The sequence below is a fragment of the Tamandua tetradactyla genome, chromosome 22, assembly GCF_023851605.1.
Source record: "Tamandua tetradactyla isolate mTamTet1 chromosome 22, mTamTet1.pri, whole genome shotgun sequence".
Lineage (NCBI taxonomy): Eukaryota > Metazoa > Chordata > Mammalia > Pilosa > Myrmecophagidae > Tamandua > Tamandua tetradactyla.
The window spans coordinates 45,097,671-45,124,133 of NC_135348.1; the positions used below are offsets into that span (position 1 = coordinate 45,097,671).

General features: G+C 48.5%; 1 long non-coding RNA gene across 1 annotated transcript; it reads right to left on the minus strand.

The window, feature by feature from the left end:
- Positions 1-7,407: 7,407 nt before the first annotated feature.
- Positions 7,408-25,227, minus strand: LOC143666159 (uncharacterized). Its single transcript, XR_013167425.1, has 4 exons — positions 25,139-25,227; positions 24,349-24,495; positions 12,243-12,388; positions 7,408-7,461 (listed from the first exon to the last, which is right to left on the minus strand). It is a non-coding gene; the product is annotated as an uncharacterized LOC143666159 (long non-coding RNA).
- Between the last annotated feature and the right edge of the window lie 1,236 nt (positions 25,228-26,463).

The window sequence follows — 26,463 nt, forward strand, 5'->3', positions numbered from 1 at the left end:
GCACACAGCTGGCCTGACGAAGGGGGAACCAGTCCTTCTCTTTCAACAGCTCAGCAATAGCTCATCTTTAAAAGGACAGGTACGTGGAGATACATGTGTGTGCACATGCACATGTGCACAAGAATGCGAGTGCATGATCGTTTCTGTCTAGGCTATGCCCATTCTGGCAGGACTTATGAAAGCTCAGTTATCGTTCATTTAAAAAAATAGTCAACAGCAAGGAGGGCAGGACCTCACCTTCCCCCAAGTGAAGCAATGATCACTAGTGGCCACACAGAGACAAAAAGACAACAGGTAGTGGGTACATCTTTTGAATTATTCTTGCCCCCCCCCAAAATAATAATAATAATCTAATCCAAATGAGATCAAGTCTCTAGATTTATCTACCAGTTCTCAGAAAAGAGAGGGGCTACAGGAAAGAGTGCCCTGGGACAGATGTAGGTGAGTGGGTAGATTTGGATGAGGATGGCCTGTGGAAGTTCTTTTTTAACTTCTGAACAAACAAAATGCCCAGTACTTGAATCCATCGACAACATCCCGCCATATGTCATCCCCTCTGTGTCCCTGCAGGTATATCACACTTGGTCACGTTGAAAATCATCTGTTTACTTCTCCCTTTTATTGTACAAAAGTCTGCCTCTTTTTGTGCTGCACTGAAGTCTGCTTGACTAGCCCAACAACAAGTAGATTTCCCAGGTTCCCATCCCTCTACGGTTCTGGGTTAGCAGTGCCAAAAGAGAAACTTGGGCAAGATGTGGGAGGGAGAAATGGAGCTGCAGTAATCAGTCTCTGAAGTCTTCACAGTAAGACATGGTGACAGAAAGAGACAGAGGAGCCTGGTAGGTTCCAGTTTCCCTCGCTGTCCCCCCTTTCTACATCGAGCTCTTCTCTCCAACGGTTAGGCCTGCTCACTGCAGTGGCCCACGACTGCTTTCCTAGCTCGCCCTTGGAGGCACCCAGAGGCCACTCCACCAGCTCCCCCTGCACACCCCTCTTCAGCAGCTGGGCTGCTCGTCTTCTCAGATTTCCCTGCAAGCTCTGACTTGCCCCCTTCACCAGTGCTTCAGTCATTTCTGAAGTAAATGACTCTTTCTCTGATCCTCCAACTTCTCCTTCCTCATTTTCCTTTCCCCCAAACCCTCCCACGCTGTGTAAGGTTTAACGCCCATAATAACTCACCCCACACGCAAAGTAGCACCCCTCCCTGCCAGAACCTGCACGACACAGCTCTGTTCTCTGGTCCTGCTTCCTAGAACTTCAAATGATCAACAACTTTACCCTTCTCCATGAGCATCTTTCAAATATTGGAGGGATATCATGATTTCTCACTACACACCTCATTCTTTCTGGCTAGCACACCTAATCCTTCAGTATTTCTCCTGCAAAATGGTTTCAACCCCTCTGTTTTAGTTTGTAAAAGCTGCTGGCATGCAATATACCAGAAACGGAATGGCTTTTTAAAAGGAGACTTCATTAACTCACAAGTCGACAGCTCTAAGGCCATGAAAATGTCCAAACTAAGGCATCCAGGGAAAGAGACCTTGATTCAAGAAAGACTGATGGGTCCAGAGCACCTGGAAAGGCACATGGTGACGTCTGCTCATTTTCTCTCCTGGCTTCTCATTTCATAAGGCTTCCCCTGGGAAGCCCTGCATCTCCAAAGGTCTCTGACTGGGTGGGCTCTGTTGTTTCTAAAGCTTTTTCCAAAATGGTCCCTCTTAAAGGGCTGCAGTGACCAACCCCGCCTTGAATGGGTGGAGACACATCTCCATGGAAACCATCTAATGAAAAGTTACCACCCACAATCGGATGGGTCACAACTCCATGGAAACAGCAGAAAAGCTCCCACCCAGCAATACTGAATGAGGATTAAAGGACGTGGCTTTTGTAGAGTCCACAACAGCTATTATGGAGAGAGCAGATACTATATGTATCCTAGGAAGAATTTTTGCTAGAAAGCCTGATTTAGATGAAGCCTCCCAATCAGTGCTTTACGGAAAACAGAAGGTACAGAGGAACAAGTGAAAACGACATCACAACAACACAAAACCCAGACTAGCAGAAAACTCTTCCAAAACAAAATGAGCCCATTCTTCAACAAATAAATAGCAAGAGGACAGTGACTTAAGAGACCTACAAACAAAAACACAACCTTGTTTAGATCTTGATTCAAACAAGCCAACTGCTCACCTACCCTCCCCTAAAAGATGATAATAATAACAATAATAATGAGAGAACTGGGTAAATTCAAGCATCAACTAGATATCCGAAAATATTAAGGAATTATGGTTAATTACCTTACATGTGGCAGTGGCATTTTAATTTTTTTAATAACTATTATTATTTTGAAATAATCCCAGAGAAAATTTAAAATACAGACCAAAGAAATTTTTTATTTTCTTATCAGTCATTTCCAAGCAGCTTGCTGACCTGATAGTTCATCGCCCTCAAAGACTTAAGTGCATATTTTCTATAACACGAGAATTCCTGTTCATAACTACAATACAAACATCAAAGTCAGAAAACCAACATAGGCGCATTTCACTCTCTGGTCTCAGACCCCATTCAACTCCCACCGGTTGTCCCAGTAGTGTCCTTTATAGCGAAATAATCTAGATCAGAACCACCCATCACATTCACTTCGGTCCCCTCCAGTCTGGATCGGTTCTGCTGTCGTGCCTTAACTCAGGATCTTGACACTGGACAATAATTTTTAAATATCCCTCATCTATCTGATATTTCTTAGTGACTGAATTCAGGTTATACATTCTTGGCAGGAATACTCACAAGAAGTGTTGCCAGGTTCTTCTCATCGCATCGTATCATGTGGTGCACAATTTCTATTTGTCCCATTACTAATGTTGTTCCCTTTGATCCTTTAATTTAAACGGTGCATTCTAGGATTCTCCACCGAAAGTTACTCTTTTTTCCCTTTGAAATTAAGAGATACTGGGGTATTAAAGTACTTTGAAATGATAGAAATATCCCACTGTTCATCAGACGTGGACCTTATTCATTCATTTATTTATACCTATCTAGATTCATGGGTTTCTATTTTATTCAGGGGTTGTAATCTTTTACTATCTTTTAAAGTTTAACCAATGGAACTCCATTAAGCTGCCCTTGTGTCCTACTGACACGTCCCTCAAACTCTCTGAATACTTCCTTACTTTCTGACTTGGCAAAATATTCCAGGCAAATATTCCAGGTTTACCTTGTACTTTCCCTACCCCTGCCCTGAGATCAGTTATTTCTCCAAGGAGCCCTGGTTCGTGTCAGTAGAGAATGGTATTTAGAAGCCACGATCCAAAGGCTGAGTGTGCTCGTTACTATCAGGGAGACACTGCTGCAAACTCCACTCAGCGGACAGAGCTCGGGAATATGCATGTATTCATACATGCACACACACGTGTGTGTTGGCGGGTTGTGTGTGTCTATGTGTCTGGTTAGATTTGTATTTATTTATTAATTTATACATCAACATATATTTATATCTATATCTATTGATTGATTGATAGACAGGTGAAACTGAATCTCTACCATTATCTCAATTTCAATACCACAGCATAGCTTCATTCTAGTTTTCTTCCTTTCCATTTTTGTACTCCTATTCTCCAACAACGATAAACCTGATTCCCATTATTCTTTATTGATTATTTGATCCATCCCCTATATGTAGCCTTTCTCCTGATTCCGCCACCATTCCCACCTAGATACATGCTGTCTTCATTCCGCTCAGCACCAGCCATTTCCCCATGCGGAACCCTCGTTTAGGTGCCCAAACTTCATCCCATGACCACACTACATGGATGCCTTCCTCACCCAACCTATACTCTGATACTCTCTCCCAACTTCCCCCTGCAGGTACCCTCCTCTCTCTGTTCAGGTTCTGGAGCCCCAAACTAGACAGCTGCTCATGTTTGTCTTCTTCACTCCACTGCTCTCTGCCAGTGTGGACACCTTTTCACTATTTCGGTTCTGACTCCTGCTTGGACCACCACACCTCCTCCCCTTGCAGTGTAGAAACCTACCTCATTCTGCCCCACTTTACGGATTTAGGACTCCACTGTTCAGAAATGAAAGATATAGAAAAGGAAGCAGCAAAAGTCATCGAAGTGGAAGGGGAAGGGAAAGGAGGAGAAGGAAGAAGAGGGGAGGAGAGGAAGAGGAAGACGAAAAAGAACGCGGTTGCGTTATTAGGCCATTGCATTTCTAGCAATGCTTACTGATATATTTATGGATTCAATGACAGGATATCTGTCTCTTCTCAGAAATAATTCAGGAAGCAGTCTGGGGACCGAGGAAGCAGGTGGAGACATGAATAGCACAAAATAGGCCTGAGTTAACAAGAGTTGTGCCCGGGAGATGAGTAAATAGGAGCTCGTTGTGCTATTCTCTCCATATTTGTGTGCATTTGGACTTTTCCATGATACACTTTTTTAAAAAGTGATTAGGCTTTGAAGTCAAACTGCTTGGGTCTGAAATGGGTTCAATTACTGAACAGTGATGTAACCCTGGACAAGTTGCAGCAAGTTGAGTGATTTCTCTGAAACTCAGTTTCCTCATCTGTAAGGTGGAACGGGCTGTTGTGAGGACCAAGTGAGGCATGCTGTGTAAGACCGTGAGAACAGTGCCTGCCACGCGGACACGCTCACATTTTAGCTGCTGTAATTTCTAGGATCCAAAACAATGTGCTGAAGCCCTGGTTCAGGTTTCTGGGCACTCACACCCACAAGACTGGCTTACAAGACATCATTTTTCCTTCTTCTTAGTGAGGAGCATGGCACAAATCCAATCACCTTGTTCCCTCCAGCCGCTGGTTAAACAGATAACTGGCATTGGTCAGCCTATCAGCGCACACCAGTTAGCACTCTATCCGCCTCTCCCAAAGCAGCAGAGGCTTCCTGTCAATGCCCACCCCACACCCCCACTGCCCATCCCCTCCCACACCACCTCCAGGGGCAGCCCACGCCTCCCACCTGCGGCCCCTGGCAGTAGTGCAGTTTAGCAGAAAACAGAGGGGACTGGGAGGTCAAAAGCCCCGGACTCTCATCTCTTCTCTGTCCTTGAATAGCCCCATGGCCTGTGATATTATTTTCCTAGCGGAATTGGGTAACACGGTGTTGCCCACATTTGGGGAACTCTTACTTTGAAATTCCTTTCGGAGACCATTAGAAAATTATTTTGAGTACCCTTTGCTAATGGCAATTCTTCAACCTTTGAGGGTAAATATATAGCCAAGATTATTTGAATGAAGTAGATAATAAAGTTGTCTTTGGTTCAAAACCAGATGTAACTATCAATAAGGGAGCTTGAATTTCTTTTATGAAGCATATATTGGCTTTTAAAAACATTCAAAAAGATAGGCAGTGACAGAATTCTCAGATCAAACGTAAGTTGCTTCTTTAGAAGATGTCTGCCTCAGGAAATATTTGTGGGGTATGTTTCCTAATTTTTCTTTAAAGTAACTTGAATGCTTTTAAATCCCACCTTGGACAGAATTATAATCATCTCATTTATAAAGAACTCAATTGTATGGGGTGTATGCTTCGTGCAGACGCAGCCATACAAGTAAATTTATAACAATCATAAATCATAAAACTATTATTCATATTTCAATTAAACAGCTTAAAGAAACTCTGTACAAGTAAAGATGGTGCAATTGTGTTTCGTCTTCTGTAAAATGGGGCTAATAATGGTGTGCTTATCTCATGGGACTGTTTGAAGAATTAAATGAGTTAATAAAGTGTCTAGATAAGACAGCTTTTAATAGAAGTTATGAGTTAGTTACTATTATCCTTATTAATATTTCATTGCTTTCCAGATCTTCAAATGTCTTTCATAGAGTTTTATTTTCTTCATTTATGTTCCCTAAGGCAAACGTAGATTCCTATCACTTGAGTGCAGTCATATTTCTGAGGGATTAAAAAGCTCTTTTTTCCCCAGTATATTTAGGCAGGGCTTCTTTTTCTGGTAGAAAGGCTTATAGGCACATAAGATGGTTTCTACACACCGATACATACACTAATTACGGGATCACTAATTATATAAACACACTTCTGGTTTTCAAGAAAATTCCTGGATCTATCAACCAGCCAATATTTACTGCATTTTAACGGCACCCGAGGCGACACTCGGGGCTCCGTGGAAATACAAGCAAGGAAAAGACACACGCCATCCCCAGCAGCCACCACTGGGCGGAGGCGGGGAGGCTGCAGCGCGGGCGCGGGGGGGGGGGGGGGGGGGGGGGGGGCGGGGGGGGTCAAAGGGGCCCCTGAGGACGAGATGGATTCAAACACCGTTCAGAGAAGATGGGCCTGAGCGAGGCTCAGAGGAGGCGTGAAGCCCACACGGGGAGAAGGACAAAGGAGCAGAGGGATCCGCAGGGGCGCGCGGGGAGCCGGCGGGGGCGCGCTGGGGGGCGGCACCCCGAGGCCCCGGCCCCCGCCGAGGGGCTTCAGCCTTGGCCTGGAGGCGCCGCGGCCGCAGGCTCCGCAAAGCCGACAGGAAGAAAGGGACGCCTGGAGAAGAGATTCGGGGTCCCACGCCCTCCTGAACGCGAACGATCTGCAGAGAGGGGCCTGAGGTTCCCCTCGCTCCCGTTTCCAGGAGTCCTGCCGGCCCTAAGCCAGTTCACAACGCCGAGATCACAGAATCCCCCGATCAGAGGTAGCCGGGGGTGGCCGGCCCCAAACGAGCCCCCTCCTGTCCGCAGATGCAGGCCAAGTCCTCCTTCCACGACGGCGCCGGCAGCCCTAGTGCAGGCCGGACACCCCCAGTGCAGGCCGGACACCCCCAGCCCAGGGCGGACACCCCCAGCGCAGGCCGGGCACCCCCAGCGCAGGCCGGGCACCCCCAGCCCAGGGTGGACACCCCCAGCCCGGGCGGACACCCCCAGTCCAGGGCGGACACCCCAGTCCAGGGCGGACACCCCCAGCGCAGGGCGGACACCCCAGTGCAGGGCGGACACCCCAGTCCAGGGCGGACACCCCCAGCGCAGGGCAGACACCCCCAGCCCAGGGCGGACACCCCCATTGCAGGGCGGACACCCCCATTGCAGGGCGGACACCCCCAGCCCAGGCCAGACACCCCCAGCGCAGGCCGGGCACCCCCAGTGCAGGGCGGACACCCCCAGCGCAGGGCGGACACCCCCAGTCCAGGGCGGACACCCCAGTCCAGGGCGGACACCCCAGCGCAGGGCGGACACCCCAGTCCAGGGCGGACACCCCAGCGTAGGGCGGACACCCCAGTCCAGGGCGGACACCCCCAGTCCAGGGCGGACACCCCCAGCCCAGGGCGGACACCCCAGTCCAGGGTGGACACCCCCAGTGCAGGGCGGACACCCCCAGCCCAGGGCGGACACCCCCAGCCCGGGGCAGCCTCCTTCCTCTCACCGGAGCTGTCGGAAACCAAGGCGGACGCTCTTCTCTCCCCCCCGTGGTAAAATGTTCTTGTTGCTTCCTGAGGATATAAACAATGCATGCTTATTATAGACAGTCCAGATACTCCAAAGAGCAAGGAAGAAATGACGAAGAAACCCCTGGGACCCCACTGTTAATAATTTAGAGACCCTCTTCTTAAGTTTGTTGTTATGTATAGATATCTACATACACACATCTGTTTTATAATGTAAAAATCATCCATGGTGCTGCTAATGTGCTGTAACCTCTTTTCATCTGGTCTGTTGTTGGTGTTATCGTCCGCTCCCCCCTACCCCCCACCCTGCCCTTCCCTCCAGTGACTGGTGTATATCTTCCATAGTTTATGCCACTGTGAGCATATAGAGACACACACACATATATAAGAATTGTTATTGACATTGCTGGATTTACAAAAGTACTATCTTATAAATATACTTCTCTGCATTGTTCCTTTACCGCTAAATAATGCATCACAGAAACCCCTCCAAGTTAAGTGATATTTAATTCATTCCTTTTAACAAGTTGTGAAATAACAGGAAGAAGTTAGAAGGGGCATAGCCCAAATACCCCTAAAGATTGGGAGAAGGTTCACAGGAGAAGGAGTATAACAGAGAAGATAGGATTTAACAAATGAGTATGAAGGCTGAATCATTTTAGTGATACTTCTTTTAGTTCTAGTGGCTTAAGCAGCTGGAAGGGAAAACCTGAAATCGTGGAACTGTAACCCACATCAAACTCGGAAATCTGCTCAATAGCTACTTGTACAATGTACTTTGAAATGTATTGCTTTGCTGTATATATATACTTCACAATAAAAAATGTTTAAAAATATATACTGTGTGAGATAATAAAAACTACTATTGCTTGAGTGCCCGCTGTGTCAGCCCGTCTCAGGTATGCTGCCCGCATGATCTCCTTTCACACCTAACCTCAGGAGAAGCACACCACTGCACGGCCCTCATTGTGCAACGAGAACACTGGGACACACAGAGGAGCCCCTGTGCCAGGGCCGCACACGCGGTGCGCACACCTGAAGGGAAGACGGCGGGCGGCGGCGCGGCCTCAACCGCACCCCCCATGGGAGAGCTTTCCCTGCCAGCCAGCCCCTCACCTACGGGCGTGCTCTCTGATTCCAGCTTTCTGCCACCTCAACAGTGCTGCAGTAAATATCTCTGCTCGCAAATCCGTATTTATGGATTTTTAATTTCTTCCATTCCACAAATATTCATTGAGGACCTACTCTGTGCCAAGGACTATTCAGGAAGCTGGAGACTTACTCCTGAAGGTCTGTGTTTCCACGCTGGGAGAAGACAATGAGCGAACGAGTGACCAAAAAATGAATGACCAAAGGAATAAGGAAAACAGCCGAAAGGGTGAGCCATGTTCGGAGAATTAAAGCAGCACAGTGTCGCAGCCAGCCGGCCACCTGGTGACAACTCTGGATATTTTTCAATGGTCTTGCTCCCCAGGTACTGCGCTGGCTGGAAGGTCCGGTGGCCTGCGCTGCTATCACAAACACCACACACCTGTCTGACTTCAGCGGCAGAAGTTGTGTGGACACAAGAAGTCCAAAACGAGAGCTTCAGCCGGCTGCGCCTTCTCCCCAGGGGCTGTGGCATTCTGGCTCGCCCGCAGGGCGACGTCCTGTCCTTCTCCTCTTCCCGTTTCTGCTGACTTCCCACGTCTCCCTACGATCTTCTCTAACTCCAACTTCCAGATCCTTCCCTGAGGCCTCCAGTTCTCCAGGCTAACGCCCGCCCTGCTTCAGCTGACCACACCTTAACTCAAATAACGCCAAGGGAACCCATTAAGGTGAGCACCCATCTGCTGGGCACAAAGTTCAACCCACCTCAGAGGATGTGTCTATTTCCAATTTTAATAATTATTGCTACTTCACTCTTCAAAAAAGTGTATTCCAAATTACTTTCATTTCTACCCGTCTTTGGGGTCCATCTCTCACAAAGCACACTAGACATACAAATTTTTTTGTAGGTGCACGGCCCGGGAACTGAAATCACGTCTCCCGCCTGGAAGCGAACATCCCACCACTGAACCACCTGTGCACCCTAAAAATACAGATTTTTTAAAGCACCCTTTCTTTCTCCCCCTCTTTTGAATCACTAGAAGAACATGAAAGGATTCTTCCTTCTCAGACCTATTTCAAAGTTAACATTTAAATGTGCATCAACTATAATATAGATATCAGGAGTTGCTTTATATCACTTTGTGTGCTTTATAAGTTACATACATTTACAAAGTTATATATATATATAAAACTATTCCTATAAAATCAACAGTGTGCATCTCACTTAATACTCTCAAAGGAAACGTGCGTATCTGCTGGTGAAGTACAGGTGAGAGGCTGTCTTGGGTCCCGTTTTGGTAGAAGAGTCAGGTTTAAACTAGGTAAACAGTTTGAGTCTTAAAAAAAAAACAGCAAAGAGGGGTGCGAGGGTAGTTCAGGGGTAGAAGTCTCACCTGCCATGCAGGAGACCTGGGTTCGGTTCCCGGCCCATGCACTTCCCAAACAAACAAAAAACAACAAAGACAAGCAAGCAAAAAATTCAACAAATGGTGCTGCAATAATGGGATACTCACATGGAAAAAGAATGAAATGTGACCCTGCCATGCAGCCTACAAAAAAAAGAAAAGCAGCAAAGAAGTAAGTCTACCGGGTGGAAAAGAGACTCTGATAAAGAAAAATCTGGATAAACATTAAAAAGTGACTGTTGGGAGCTGAGGTGTTTTCCGGAGCAGCGATCAAAGGAATGCCACCAAACCTGCCATCCAAATCCTACGGAGCTGCTTTCCCACCACATCCCCTTCCTTGTTGCCAGGCCTGCCTGGGGATCACAAGTGCCCCAGGACAGGCCTCGTGAAGGGGACTCATCCATATGCAATGGACACTTCATGGGAGAAATGGCAGCTGACTAATTTCCCGCCTCCCTGAGATGCAGAGACGAAGAGGGCCCTGCCTTCGTGGCTCTCCCCATCCCTTCCCCTTCACCACCCACGGCAGCGCTGGGGCAGCCCTCAGCCCTACTTCTCCTCAGAACCCGGCCACGTGAGAGGGAAGGGATGGCAGCAGCTGTATCTGCAACCCAGCCTCCACCTTAAAAAACAGTCTGGGCGCTTAAGTGTGCAGGGAAGCAAGGTTTCGTTTTAATCGTGTTTCACAAGCAAAAGCAATGGAAAAAATTCCACTCCTAATGTCTTTTTTTTCCCCTCTCCCTTGAAATTTGATCATGCTCCTCACTTGAGTCATACTGCCCAGTTTCCTTTCCTTAATGGAGTGAAATTTATGTCTGCGATTAGAGAACTGGCTTGGGAAAACCATTTGAGTTTTAAAAGTTATATGTTTTAACAATAATAGATATGGCACTCCTGGAAGAAAACCAGTGCGTTCGAGATGCTAACACAGATGTCACGATGGCTTCTGCTCCCACCCACAGCCAGGAAGTAGTTAATGGTAGTGTCTGGAGGGGGCGAAATATTGAGTTGAAAGTTTTCACAAGAATAGCCTAGCGATAAATTTAAAATTAGAGATTAGATTTATAGCTTTTTCGGCCAAGTCGTCTGAGGATTATTTTGAATATAAAGAATAAGGTGACATGCACTAACAGAGTAGCTTTGCTGGAAGTGCTTTTACTACAGGCATGACCCTCAGTCCTTAGCATTCATAGACACAGGACAAAATAATCTGCTGTCCCTTGCTTTATGCAGCAGGTATGTTCCTTAATATTCAAGCATATTTTTCAGCATATCAGGGAAACTCACTGTACATGAAACAATGCGGTCACACCTTAAAGGGAAGATGAACAAGGCAACAAAATGCCCTTCATCCGACCACAAAAAGGCCAAATCCCACGTGGTGATAGCCTGCAGGGGAGCAGGTAAAACTGTCCTCACAGCTGAACAAACTCCTGTGAAAACCCCTCTACCTTCTTGCTGCATGACTTAGAATAAGTTACTTAATTTTTCTGAGCTACATCTGCAAAATGGGGTATGGTGCCATACTTCAGAGCAGGTTCTGTGGATTAAATGAGATAATATATGCTTTACTAGTCTTCCTGGGGCTGCTGTGACAAAGCACCACAAACTGGGTGGCTTAAAACAACAAAAAAGGCCTTTTCTCACAATTCTGAAGGTTAAAAGTCAGAAATCAAGGGTCATGCTCCCCCTGAAGTCTCTAGAGAACCCTTCTTTGCCTCTTCTAGCTTCTGGTGGTTGCCAGCAATTCGTGGTGTTCCTGGGTGTGTGGCAATGTAATTCCAACTTGGGCCTCAGTCTTCACCTGACCGTCTTCCACCTGTAGCTGTCTCCACAGCTCTGTTTTCACGTAAGGACACCAGTCATATCAGATTTAAGGTCCGCCTTAATCCAGTAGGAGCTCATCTTACCCTGATTACATCCGCAACGGCTCCATTTTCAAATGAAGTCAAACTCACAGATTCTGGTTGCACAAGAACTTGGGAGTGGGGTGGAGGGTGGGGGGCAGGGCCAAAACCATTCTACCCAGCACATATATAAACAGAAAAGACATTTATTACAGTTTAGTTCCTCCTTCCCATCCATGTGTCATGCTGCTTTGAGGATAACGGAATTGGAAGGAAAAAGTCTAAAAGAATAAGAATTGGATGTAGGGGTGAGAGCTCCTTGGGAGGGCTCTGTAGTTACGAGGCTGAACAATCTCAATTAAAGAAAACCTACCCATACCTGAAGCGAAACCTGTAGCCAGGCATCTGTTGCAATGAGAAATGCTTTTGCATATGAATAATTTCTGAGTTTCTCTTATCAAGGCATACCTGTTGAATTACGTACCTGCTATGTCGTTTAACAATACTGGCACCGTACTTTTTTATGTAATTTACTTTTCACTCCTGCTCATTTTGTTAATCCCCAAACAGGCCATAAGCACTCATCAACTCTTCAAGCATGATAGTTCTTAAAATGTTCTCCAAGATATCCTAAGTATAGGAAAATAAAAATTGCATGTATGACCCCAAATAGGGTCATGTAATATGCAAATTCCCAAGTTTTCAAATGTCACTAGAGCATATAACGTCCCCCATAAAGTGTAAGAAACTATATTTGAAAATTCCAAGTAACTCTTTAGGCCTCTTAATAAGTGATTGAAGTTTAAAAATGCAGGATTAAGAATTTTTTTAAAAATACTTTCTGGCTAAGAACCTTCATTTTTTTAGACCACTTGTCCCTTCCATCTAACCCAAAGATTCGTCTTTGGGGTCCCTCTCTCACAAAGGACCCAAACGCCGACCACAGTGGATGCAGGGCCATCAGGGTATGTGGCGGCCACAGAAGAGCCACAGAACCACCCTGGGGGTGGGCACAGGCAGGCGGGCAGTTTATCCATGGTGGAGGAGGCTCGCTGGCACACATGAGATGAAATTTCAGTGCTTTGGGTCTTACTGAGATGACAAATTGTACAAATCTTGGGGCTTTTAAGATCCATCATGAGTAGATGAAACTGCCCTTGTTATCGCCATAAATGTCAAAGGCCTACTATTACAGATAAAGGAGGTATGAGTGTTCTAGTTTGCCAGCTGCCAGAATGCAACACACCAGAGACGGATTGGCTTTTAATAAAGGGGGATTTATTTTGTTAGTTCTTCAGAGGAAAGGCAGTTAACTTTCCACTGAGGTTCTTTCTTACGTGGAAGGCACAAGATGGTCTCTGCTGGTCTTCTCTCCAGGCCCCTGGGTTCCAACAACTTTCCCCAGGGTGACTTCTTTCTGCATCTCCAAAGGCCTGGGCTGAGCTGCAAGTGCTGAGATGAGGAATGCCGAGCTGCTTAGCAGTGCTACATTGCGTTCTCTCATTTAAGCACCAGCCAATTAAGTCAAACCAGTCACTCATTGCAGCAGACACGCCTCCTAGCCGACTGCAGATGTAATTGGCAACAGATGAGATTCACGTACCATTGGCTTATGTCCGCAGCAACAAGACTAGGTATGCTCACCTGGCCAAGTTGACAACTGAATCTAACTAACACAGGTAGTTAAATCACATCCCCAGTCACTAGAACACACAGGAATTAATGAGCTAATACATGTCTTAAATCCATTTTAAGGCCAGCGTCATTTGTAGATGACTGTCTTTTTTTTACTAGAGATGTGTAATGAACAGGCATACGTTGGGAAATCTATGTCCTGCCTTAAAAGATCTGTGTCTGATAATGAGAAAGCTCTCTTTACTTTGTTCAAGAATCTGAATTACCCAATTTCAATATACCACAATGTAGGCAGTCATTTGACAAGGATGATTTTTTTAATCCAGCTCCTTCTTTGCTCTTTATTTCTCTGAAACTTGCCTAGAAATGTCTTGTTTTATAAACAATTTGTTCACAACTTATGAAAAAAAGAGTTTTACTACGGGATACTGATAAAGGAATACTTTCATTATTCCACATTCTACAAACAACCATTCAAGGCATTCATACCAAATGCTTTTAAGTCACTTCAGTAAAGGGAGAAATATTATCCAACGTTATCATTATTGGGTATAATACGGTCCAATCAGACTGTCTCCTCTCTCTCTTTTTATAAACCATTGACCAGTACTTTGCATCATATAGATACATATTTAGAGGGTTTCAAATAGCACCAGTCCTCCAATAAAAATATTTTAATAAGATTTCATACAGTGTGGCTCTATGTTAGCATTTCTTAAATGCAGAAAAATTCCATTATGGTGAATTCTCTGCCCCCTACTCCCACAGCACATCCACTCCATCACCACCATCCGCCCCAAATTGTTTTACTGCAAGTAGAATTTTCTTATAATGTTAAGTTGCTATAATTCCAGTTTCCAGGCTAGAAGAAAAGCAGCACCTAGAGTCAGCCTGTCAGAGGCAAATTAGCGAATGAAAAGAGAGTACAGGGTAGCAGGACTTAGGAAGGAACCTCGTCCGGGCAGGAGGGGTGGGGCCCACGGGCTCTCTGCACACGTGGCCTGCCCCCGCCTCCCCGTCTTCCTGGGTCCGGGTCTGTTTTCCCGGCTCCAAGGACGCGTGGGTGGGCGGGAGGAATACCGAAAGGCGGATGCTCCTTGATGACGGGATGAAGACCCCTGAAGACTTCTCCCGCCCCCGCTACTTCTCCTCTCCCCTCTGTTCCTTCCGCGCTCAGCCGAGGCCTTTCCACGTGGAGCGCGCGCTGGCAAGGGGCGTCCCTGCCGTGGACGCGGGGCGCATCCAGCGCACAGAGCGCGCCCCTCGAGCCCCTCCCTGACAGGACCCGCACCGCTCTGCCAACCACTCTTCCCCTCGTTTCATAAAGATCACTCCGAGGCGCCCCGTGGGACCCCCGATGACCCGGGAGGGACAGGGACGGGTGGCGCGAGCGCAGGGCGCGGCGGGGCGCTCTGGGAGGGGCGGTGGGGCATCAGAAACGGTCAGGCCAGGGGGCAGAACCCCACTGCTCTCTGCGGCTCTTTTCCTCCTTGACCCAAGCTCGCACGGAGGGACTTCCATGTGGCGGGGAGGACCGGAACCCACACGGAAGAGGCAGCGAGGTGGTCGTGCAGGCAAAGTCTGCGCTCAGCGCCAGCGAAACCTCCCCACGGCCCGGCCCTCGGCCACCTGCCCTCTCTTCTTAGGAAGTGACAGAAATCAGGAAGTGTCACTTCAGCTTGCCTGCTTCTGTCCTGGCCCATGAAACCCACAGCGACGTCCCAGCAAGCGCCTGGGAAGTGCCCTGTGAACTCAGGCCCTGGCGAGGAGCCCAGTCAAACAGCGCAGGCTGCTGCCCGCTGCCCGCCGCTCGCCCGGCCCGAGACGCCCGAGGCTCCAGCCAGGAAAACAGGCCCCGGCCAGGATCATTTCCTACCGCCTGCGCTGTTTCTTAAAAAGGTTTTCTTTGGCTTGTCCTCCCTCGTTTCGTTGGACTGGATTCCAGGCTCCGGTCCCATCGAGGAAAAGACTGGCACCATTTCCGCGAAATGCTTGACGGCTGTTCAGTTTGAAAACTGCCCCATGAGCCCCGTGGGCACAGAGGACAGGGCCCGCGGCTAAGCCAAGTCCCAGATCTCCAAGAGTCGAGGAGTCACCAGCTGGCAAACCCTGCCAATACCTCTACCCACCCCACCCCGAGAGAGACACTAGTTCCCTCTGCCCACCAGGCTCTGCAGCTCGGTATCAAACTACCCCAGCAGCAGGGCCGCCGGGCACCGAGAGCTGTGGGCCGTGCCCGGAGACTGCAGACCCAGTCCACGGCTGCAGTTCCTTAACAGGAGACAAAGCATTTGCCTCTTTCTAGCTCTGTTATATTTCTCTCTAAGAAAATCCAATTTAAGCAAGCAAATAAACTGACTCATTATAAAACTCAGAGTTCAACGAGAGGCAGATAAAACTAAAGGTTAGACAGCTGGAGAAACAAGCTTCCATTCCAGCTGCAGTGGGAGCTCCCTGGAGGACCAGAGAGCCCCCGGGTCCCACCCCAGCCTGTGGAGGGCAGGGAGAGAAGGGAGAGAGGACGTCAGATTACACCCGACCTCCAAACGTAATTATATATTTTCTGTGAGATCAAACTTTCCTGTCCTGAGTACCAAAACTGATTCAAATCACGGCCAGATCATGCCAGCAGTGACCTAATTCTCCTAAAGTGCAATTACTTTAACTGCTCTCTGATAATGGGTTTGTTTGGGTTTGAGTTTTTCTTTTGCAAACACTGTATTGTTTCTCATGCAAAGTGTGAATAGGGCAGTGATCTACTCCTCCGATAAGTTTTATAAAGAAAATTCCCAAAATGTGTTTTTTAAAAACCCTGTAATCTCTCTACAGATCCTGCACGGATGGGTAGAACTGCTTTCTCCACCTCTAAGCCCACAGCTTCCCCTTTCTCTGCTTCCCTGACCGCTCACTGACCCACTTCTGCAATACTCAACAGTCAATGAATACCACACAATTTCAAAAAAAAAAAAAAAAATGCTCTTTGGCAAAGTCTCACTTTAGGGCATCCTTGGCTGGCCCTGCCCCATCCCAGGGAGGCTCCTGCTGCTTTTCTACTTTGGTTAACGCTGAACTCTTTCTTGCACAGGATTCGCCATTGGTTTCCCCTCCCCTCCTCCCAGAGGGTAAAGCTGCAGTCACGCAAGAAGGAAGGTCAGACGCAGGGTTCCCACGGAGTCTACAAAGACAGCACAGGGCAAATCGTTCTCTCATCCATGCCTCTAGCATGCATTTATTATGACTTTTCTCTAACAAAGAATATCTTCCCACACAGCCCTGTCAGGCTCAGTGTCCTCATCTAAAACCTAACCTGGGAGAAAACCCCTAATTCCTGTGGTGTGGTCACAAGGGATGGCAGGTGTGAGCGCCACGCCCAGCAGGGAGGAGATCCAGGGACGCACTTGGAAATGGACGCCTGGACCACGGTGCGCGCAGCTGGGGGCCGGGGGGGGTGCTCCGGGTAGGGGGTGCAGCCCCCGCCACCCCCGAGGGGAAGTGCAGAGGACGAGACGCAAGTGGGGACCCAGCCTCAGCTCATGGCAGGAAAGGCTGGGGAGAGCTCCGGGAACGCGTGAAGACCGGACCGTCCTCGTGGCCACACCATCCCAGGGTCTCTGATCCAGCATGGCCCAGGCGGTCCTCACGTGGGACATGCCCAAACCACACGCTGGAAAAATCTCCAAAGTAGAGGGTGTAGAAAAGAGGCATCGCGGATGGTAGAAAGCAATAACAAATAGCTCAGGGTAGAAGCATCAAGATGGTAGGGTGTCAGAGAATCGAGGGAGAAGGGGGTTTGCTCAGCGGCTAGGGCTGGGCTAGGGTGGGTGGGTCACTGGGTGGGGTCTAAATTATAAGAGGGAAGAAGCTGAGAATTCCCACAAGGCCTGGTTTTCTACAGTACAAGGAGAGGGTCAGCAGAGGGGTGGTTTATGCTGTTAAATGCTCAGATTCTATCAAAACATACAATAAACAAGCACACATTTTTAGATTTTATTATGCCTGTATGAGGTCCAAGTAAGAGTATTCTTAACACTCAGATTAATCCAGTATTCTTTCAAAGCACTAGTCCCTGCATGCGACAGAGGTACCTGGCTGCCCGGAGCCCCACAACTAAGTCACCAGGACCCAGGCAGAGCCCAAACCGCCCAACGCGTCACACGGACGGCAGGGCACTCACCTACAATCACCCTTCTTCGGTTTCTCAGCCACGTTAATGACCCAAAGGGCAAACCTACTTCTAAGCCACAGAGACAAAGAAAGCCAGGAGGTCTGAAGGCGCAGAGGGAGCCTCCCTTTCCACTGAGGAATCCAAGGGGAACATGTAACTTCAGTTGTGTCAAATCACATGGAAGACTAGGGCCAGGGAAGTCAAGGGAGGAAATCAGGACACTTTTCGGCCAAAGAAAGTGTCAGTGCCCAAAGGCCTTCCCCAAGCCCGTCTCCATTCACGGACCAGGATCAAACTTTAGGTGACACTAAAGGAAGCAGGGAGGGACTTTCAATTGCCTTATAAAGAAGGCAATACTAAGATTCACAGAATAAAGACTAAAGGGATAATATATGTACAGGTATAGGTATAGGTATACGATTATGTATATGTACATGTATATGATTATGTATATGATTATGTATATGATTATGTATATGTACATGTATATGATTATGTATATGTACATGTATATGTACATGTATATGATTATGTATATGTACATGTATATGTACATGTATATGTATATGTATATAGGAGCTCCAACATGTATCTAGCAGAATTTCCAGAAAGAGGTACAATCATCAAAGCAATAATACGAGTAAAGGTCCCACGGCTGCAGGGCATGGGGGAGGGCCAGTAATGAGGTGAGCCACGGCTGAACGATAAAGACGCAGCACTTCTGCGTCAGAGTTCAGAACCCTGGGACAATGACAAGACCCTAAAAGTTTCAGGGAGAAAGAAAGAAAAGATTGTAAATAAAGAACTGTTGGTCAGAACTGTCATCCTGCTCTCTAACAGCAACGCCTGAAGCCAGACAACGATGGAACGATGCATTCAAACTTCTGACGGAAGGGGTGTCCAGCCTAGACTTACGTGTCCAGACACACTAGTAGCAACGTTACGCTTTACACAAAGGCTGGGTGGAGACTACGCTCTCTTCTCTTGCTGGGCATGCCTTCCTTCACCCTTTGCTGGGATTATCTGACCCAGTTTATCTCTTTTAAGGAGCCGCTTTTACCAGGACAAAATACACTAGGAGCTTTCTCCCTGATGCCCAGTGCTCATGGTAACCCCTTTAAATTTTGCTGCCTGAGCTCACAACCCTCTGTCTTCACTCTTAGCCTGCTGACCGGCTTTACTCCAACCCGCTTGGCTGGCCGTGCCCGCACCCATATCTCTACTGTGGGCACTCCTTTTGACTAAACAGGAGTTTAGTCCCCTCACCCAACACTCACCTGATCATTCCATTCTCACAATGGGTCCAAGACTGGGAGTGTCAAGTGGGACCATGTCAAGGCTCTGGGCACAAGAGAAGTAAAGGAAGCTGCAATTAAAGAACGCCTCCGGAGTAGAACTTCAGTTCTGAAATCTGTGTTCTGTGCAGGTGCGCGCACCAGGGCAGACCAGATAGGGATTCTGGGCAGATGCTCTTTGAGGAAATATGCGTTTGCCTAGAACACTGTCATTGTCATATCTCTCAGGATCCTTAAGCCCAACGGTGGGAAAAACCTGTGTGGAGTTAGGTCCAACAGAGAAGAGGAGGGGTAACCTTTACTTTTAACACAGTGCCCCTAAATAACCCAATGAAAACCCACAAAGTACGGAGACATCAGGGCACCCTAGACATCAGGATTAAATAAATCCTAATATTCCCTTGGAAATTTCAATCAAAAATCCCCCCGAAGCTCCAGTCCTGGTGTACCTCCAGCAGCACAGGCTCAACATGCACAAACCTGATTTACTACCTTCTTTCCTAAAATGTGTCCTCCTACAGCTACCTCATTTCAGTCAAAGGAAGCAGCAGCAGCTCTCATCCTAGCTCGGGCTCTCATGCCTCACACTTAAGCTGCGGCTTCCATTAACTCCCCCAGATGAATCCTGCCACTGCAGAATTCCAAGCATTTACACCTGCAGCATCTGCCTCCCGATAGCCACTTCTCCTCCTCGATTAGGGCAGAGCCAATCGCACAGCTGTGCAGAGCAGAGTCTACATTTCCCAAAGCCTTCCTTGCAGCTAGATGTAATGATGTGACTTAGTTCTGGCCAATGAGATGCAGAAAAAATGAGCTGCAAGGGACAGCTGAAATGCTGATTAAATGAGCTGATTCATCAGGGATGCATGCTCCTTTTTTTCCGTTCAGTTGTCCTCCTTCTTCTAGCCTGCAGCGAAAGCAGGTACCAGGAGGTAACAGTGAGGATGAAAGCTCTCCTGCCTCACAATGTCAGAAAAGCAGGAAAGCTGGAGGAGCCTGGACCCCGCATGACTGCCTGGAGCTCACAGGGCAGCCCTGAACTGCCCATCTCCAGAGCCTCCTTCCGCATGTCAGCTGCTATTTTTCAGGTCTCTTCCAGCTGCACTAGCAAACAATAAATGACAACGTTTTGTTCACAAAAATCATCGCTGGCTCCCTAATTTCCATGAAACAATGTCCAGACTCCCTGGCATGACCATCCTAAATCTGAAGCTAAAATCCAGTTCCCACCTGTCTTCCATTCCCTTCCTTCATGCCCTTCACAATTCAGAAATTAAATAGTATAAGACTGCCAAGAAGGGGGGCATCACTCATGGTACTTACAAGAATTGTAGAATGGTAGCTGCTGAAGATGTCAGCTAGCCTCTAGAGCAGTTTAACACATTCTTTTATCAGTAAATCTCCCTTTTCATTTCTTCTTAATTTCTGCTTTTAGTTTTTATTATGGTAACATACTTACAACATAGCATTTCCCACCGCAACAACTTTTCAGTACACAATTCAGTTGTGTCGATTACAGCGACAATGATGCACCTCCATCACCGCCTGTTGTTAAACACTGTGGTTGCTCTACCTTAGCAGTGAACAGTACTGCTAAGAACACTGGTTGTAGAGACAGCAGTTTGAGTCCCTGCTTTCAAATCTTTGGGGTAGGATTGCAAGACCATACAGTAATTCTGCTCTCAACTTTTTGAGGAACTGCCAAACTTTTCCACAGTGGTTGTCCCACTTTACATTCCCACCAACACTCCACCACATCCTGGGCAATACTTAGTTTCTACTTTTAAAATAATAGCCTCTCCGGAGGGAAGTGCCTGAAACTGTTGCGCTGTGCTCCAGTAGCCTTGATTTTTTTTTTTTTTGCATGGGCAGCACCAGGAGTCGAAGCCAGGTCTCCAGCATGGCAGGTGAGGATTCTGTCTCTGAGCCACCACGGCCGGCCCAGCCTCGATTCTTGAAGACAACTGTATAACGATATAACTTTTACAATGTGACTGTGTGATTGTGAAAACTTTGGATCTGATGCTTCTTTTATCCAGGTACAGACAGATAAGTAAAAAGAAAATAAGGATAAAAAATAAATAGACTTCTGTGAAGATGGCCGACTAGAGTGGCTTGAGCTTAGCCCGGCTCCATGGAAGGGTTGGAGAGGGGACAGGAGGGCCACTCAGGCGGCGATTCAGGAGTGTGGCTGCCCTAGGAGAGTGTCTGCGCCACACGGGGCAGTTCTGGTTGCAAAGGCCGAGGAACTGAGAGGCAGAAAGCTGGAGGCTGGGGCGGACCCCACAGGAGTGCAGGGACCAGAGCACAGGACTAGGAAGTCAGCCAGGCTGTGTTCCATGGGCGCTACCCTCACCAGTGCAGCCCCATGACTGAGGCTCACCCCACGCCCCACACACCTGTACCCCATCACCCACTCCCATTACCTACACTCCAGATGCCCCCACCCCAGCAGCCCCCCAGTGCATGTACCTGCCCCACACCCCCACCCCAAGTGCAGCCCAACCCACCTCTCCTGCACCCCACTGAGCACTACCTCCCCCTCCCTACTCCCTGCAGGCTGTTCCTAGCACATAAAGGTTGTACCACTAACTTCCATACCTAGGCTACCCCCGCCCCACCCATAGTGTCACCCAGCATCACCCCGCCCTCCCTGTGCTCAGCGCATCCATTTATGGCACTCCCAGGCCCACGCATGCGCACAGGCCCCCAATCACGTCATCCAGCTCTGGGAACCCCACTTTACAGTCCTAGAACCAGGCATGTGCACAGCCCTCAGCACACTTCCCAGCTCTGAGAAAGTGCCGACCTGCACAGCTGGGTCACATCTGCCCCCAATCCATGAAGGTGTAACCCCGACCTGCTGCCACAGCTCTACGCATGCGCACAAATGGCCCCAGGCCTTAGACGAGCGCACACTGGGTTACACCCCCCAGACCAGTGCACCCACACAGCTACATCCTCCCTGGCCACTGGGCGCCCACGTTCACAAGCACCAATGTAGCATCCCCAACCTGCGCCCAGACCCGCCCTGAAACAAATCACCACACTGAGTGCTCCACCCCATACCCTGCTCCCTGCTGTACAACCATCCCACAAACACAAGGCCTTAGACTACTGAAAGAAATCAGCTCCCAAAGCAAATCAATCAAGTCATTTACATGCCATGAAGACAGCAGATCACTAAGCATATCACAATGCAGACAGATGTAGCCCTACCTAATGACCAAATTAAAACACCAGAGGAGACACAGACATTGGAACAACTAATCAAAGATGTTCATACAACTCTACTTAATAAAATAAGTGGGATGACAAATGACATAAAGGAGATGGAGAAGACAGCAGAAGAGCACAAACAAGAATTTGAAAGAATAAATTTAAAAATAGCAGAAATCACAAAGATTATAGACTCTGCTAGCCAAATAAAAAGCATACTAGAGGCATTAATACCAGATCTGACGAAACAGAAGGAAGAATAAGTGATATAGAGGACAGGATAATTGACTTCGAAGACTCAAAACAGCAAATGACAAAAAGGATGGAAAAAACTGAATGGGAACTCAGGGAAATGATAGACAAAACAAAGAGCACAAATATAAGAATCATTGGTGTCCCAGAAGGAGAGAGAAGAGTAAAAGGCTAGAAAGAGCATTTGAGGATATAATGGGGGAAAACTTTCCAACCCTCATAAAGGATATAAATATACAAGTCAAAGAAGCTCAAAGAATTCCAAACAACAAATCCAAATAGGCCTTCCCCAAGGCACATACTAATTAGTCTGTCAAATGTTGAAGAGAAGCAGAAAATACTGAAAACTGCAAGAGAAAACAATCTACTACATACAAGGCAAATCAAGCAAGACTGAGCTCAGACTACTCAACTCTAGACATCAGGATTAAATAAATCCTAATATTCCCTTGGAAATTTCAATCAAAAATCCCCCCAAAGCTCCAGTCCTGGTGTACCTCCAGCAGCACAGGCTCAACATGCACAAACCTGATTTACTACGTCCTTTCCTAAAATGTGTCCTCCTACAGCTACCTCATTTCAGTCAAAGGAAGCAGCAGCAGCTCTCATCCTAGCTCAGGCTCTCATGCCTCTCACTCTCTCACCTGGAGGCGAGAATGCAGTGGGATGATATATCAAGATCCTGAAAGAGAAAGACTCCCAGTCAAGAATTCTGTACCCAGCAAAACTGTCCTTCAAAATTGAGGGAGAGATTAAAGTCTTCACAGACGAAGTCCTGAAAGAATTTGGCAACAAGAGACTGACCCTACAAGAAATGCTAAAAGGAGTTCTGCCAGCTGAAAAAAAAAAAACAGGAGAGGGAGGTCTGGAAAAGGGCACAGAATTGAAGACTACCACTAAGGGTAATTTAAAGAATACAAAAAGAAAGAAGAAAAAGAATATATAGCTCTGACAAATAAAATAAAAAAGATAAGATGGTGGGATCAAGAAACACCTTTTCAGTAATAACTTTGAATGTTAATGGACTAAACTTACCAATTAAAAGATACAAATTGGGAGACTGAATAAAGAAACATAATTGAGCTAAATGCTGCTTACAAGAGACTCATCTTACACACAAGGATACAAATAAATTGAAAGTGAAAGAATGAAAAAAGATTTTCCATGCAACTCATCCAGGGGTGAAAGTCTCCCTGGCCACATGGGAGAGGACTCCCAGGGATGAATCCAGACCTATCACTGTGGGATCAACAATTCCATCCTGACCAAAAGGGGGAAAAGAAGTGTAATTAATAAAGTATCAGTGGCAGAGAGAGTTCAAATAGAGTCGAGAGGCTACTCTAGAAGTTGCTCTTACATAAGCTTCAGGTAGACCTTGCTACCTATCAAAACCTGCCAACCCCCAACCAGGACCATTCCAGCCAATCCTAAAGAACACCTAGGGCAATATATAAGATTCCACAAGGGTTCCAGGCACTAGAGTAACTTTCCAGAAACCTGTAACCTCCAGATGGTCCCTGGTCCAGATAAGTCCTGAAACCTAGAAGGCCCAGCCTCTCCAGAACATCAGATAGTTCCATCTCCCTACCCCATATTAGTGACAGGCCCTTCCAATATCAAAAATATAGAATTATCATAGCCCAAACAATCCCAAAGAGAGGTATGGAAAGATCAAAGGTGATGGTGGGATTATACATAGAAGATAGGACTTAACAAATAATATGAATGCTTAATCATTAAATTGATATCTCCTTTAGTCTCCAGTATTTTAGAGCAGCTAGAAGTAAAAACCTAAAATTGTGAAATTGTAATGTATGTCAAAGTCTGGAATATGTTCTACAACTAATTGTGGTGCCATGCTTTGAAATTTATAGTTTTTTTTTGTATATAGCAATTGTTCACAAAAAAAGAAAGAAAAAGGTAGTTTGTGATGTCTGTGTCCAGAGATGTGGAATTATGTACACTCGTGAAATCCTATTGGCTGGTGTTTCACACTGTTAAAAAATGTCATAATGTTGTCTTACCTGAGCAAGTCACATCTGTTTGGTTGAAGGGATTTCAGCGACCATACGTGGCAAGATGAGTGGAGATGGTCAGTACAAGCAGACCCTCGTTTGGTGATCTGGTGAAACGCTGTCTTCACATGACCAAACGCAAGGCAGGTCACTGCTCTGTGACCAACAGAGGGTACATGAATCACTGAGTGTTAGACCAAGACACCATCAAGCCCCGCTTTATTGAGCCGAAGTTCTGCTTCGTACATTCGTTTTTAAATTAGGTCTCTCCTGTCTACTTGGAAAATAAAATCCCAGAGATCAAGGGTAGGGTGGAGGTACAAGACTAACAACGTTGCTTAGCAGAAATTCACCAGGCTGTGATTGTTGAGTTCAGAAAGACAGAGAGGAAAGAAACACAACTTGAGTAGGGTCCCAGAGGGCAGTGACTGCTCAGCCCAGTTCTTGGGAGGGACCCCAGGTGATTTCCCTGCTTTTCAGAGACCGGGCAGGGAGGGCAGTGTCAGAACCGGAGAGAAAAGGAAAGGGCAGATGCAGCTGGCCTTTTGCCTTGTCGGATGTTAACAGACTTGGGCTTGCAGTTCCCATGGGGATGGCCCACCTGTGCTCCGGCCTGACTTTGGCACACTGTGACCTGGGCTAGTGACCTCTCTCGAGGGTGTGAATCGGAGACGGTACCTGGTGGGGTGACGTGAGTAGCGAAGGGGACCCCAACACCCCACAACGAGCCTGCTACACGGAAGGAATGATTTTTCTTTTACACTCATGTATTCCTTGGCCTCAGCTAAACCATAAATACCTTAACAGCAGGGCTCACCGTCCTCCTCCCCAGCGCAGGAGATCCGCGCTGGCAGCTCTGGCAGCGTGGCCGAGCGGCCGTGGGCATGGACGGCGGAGCGCGCGAGATGCCGCCTGCCCAGCCCTGCCCCACCGCAGCGCGTGGGGCGCGCGGGACCCCCGCCCTTCCCGGTTAGGGGTGGGCACCGCCCGCCTGAGTCTCCGCGCGTGGGGTCTCCACGTGGGCCCCGCCCCGCGCCGCGCCCTTCCTCCCGGGTCCCCGCGGCCTTCGCGGGCCAGCTCGACCGAGGCCACAAAACCTGGCGGCCGTCGGAGCCCTGCCGTCCGCAGTGATGGGGGGCGCGTGACCAACGGTCCCGCCGCGGGCCGCGCCGCGATCACCTGTGTGCGGGACGCTCGGGAGACGGCGCACGGGCAGGAGGGGCAGGAGGGGCAGGAGGGGCAGGAGGGGCAGGAGGGGCAGGAGGGGCAGGAGGGGCAGGAGGGGCAGGGCCAAATCGGTTACCTGGAGCGCAGCGCCTTCTCCCAGCAGGGGGCGGGGGAGGGGATGGGGGACAAAGGGGAGGACGGAGGAGGACAGGGAAGGACGGAGAGGAGGGGGTGACGGAGGGGGACGTAGGAGGGCAAGGAGGGGGACGGGCCACGGGGGGATGGGGGAAGGACGGGGGGGATGAGGAAGGACGGGGGGATGAAAGAGGACGGAGGAGAAAAGGGAGAGGGACTAGGAAGACCGGGACACAAGGGGACAGAGGGGGACGGGGGCAGGAGGGGGACGGGGAGGACAAGGGAAGGATGGAGGGGACGGGAAGGAGGGAGACGGGGAGGACAAGGACCGGGGGTGAGGACGGGGGGATGGAGGAGAAACCCGAGGTCTAGGGGCAACCAGGTTTCCTGTTGCGGGGCGCCCACGCTGCGGGCATGTGGAGTTCAGAAAGAACAACGCAGGTTGCTCCTGCTTGTCTTCCCGCCACGGAAGCGCGAAGGAGCCCGCGGGCCACTGCGAGCGGCGGCCACTGGCAAGGGCTGCAGAGGAGGCGCACACGCGGCCCGCCGAGCGGGGCAGGGAAGCCTTGCCTCTTGGAGCCCCTGCGGACCCTCTGTGCAACCCTTGCGCAGTCCCTGCTGACCCTCTGCGCAGCCCCGTGCAGCCCCTGCGCAGCCCCGTGCAGCCCCTGCGGACCCTCTGTGCAGCCCTGTGCAACCCTGCGGAGGCCTCCCGTGGCAGCAGGACGGGCTGGGCGGCGGCCGCAGCGGCGCACACCCCAAGCCCAGGCCCTGGGCGAGGCCCACGCAGCGCCCACGGCCGCCGGAGCTGGTGCCAGCCAC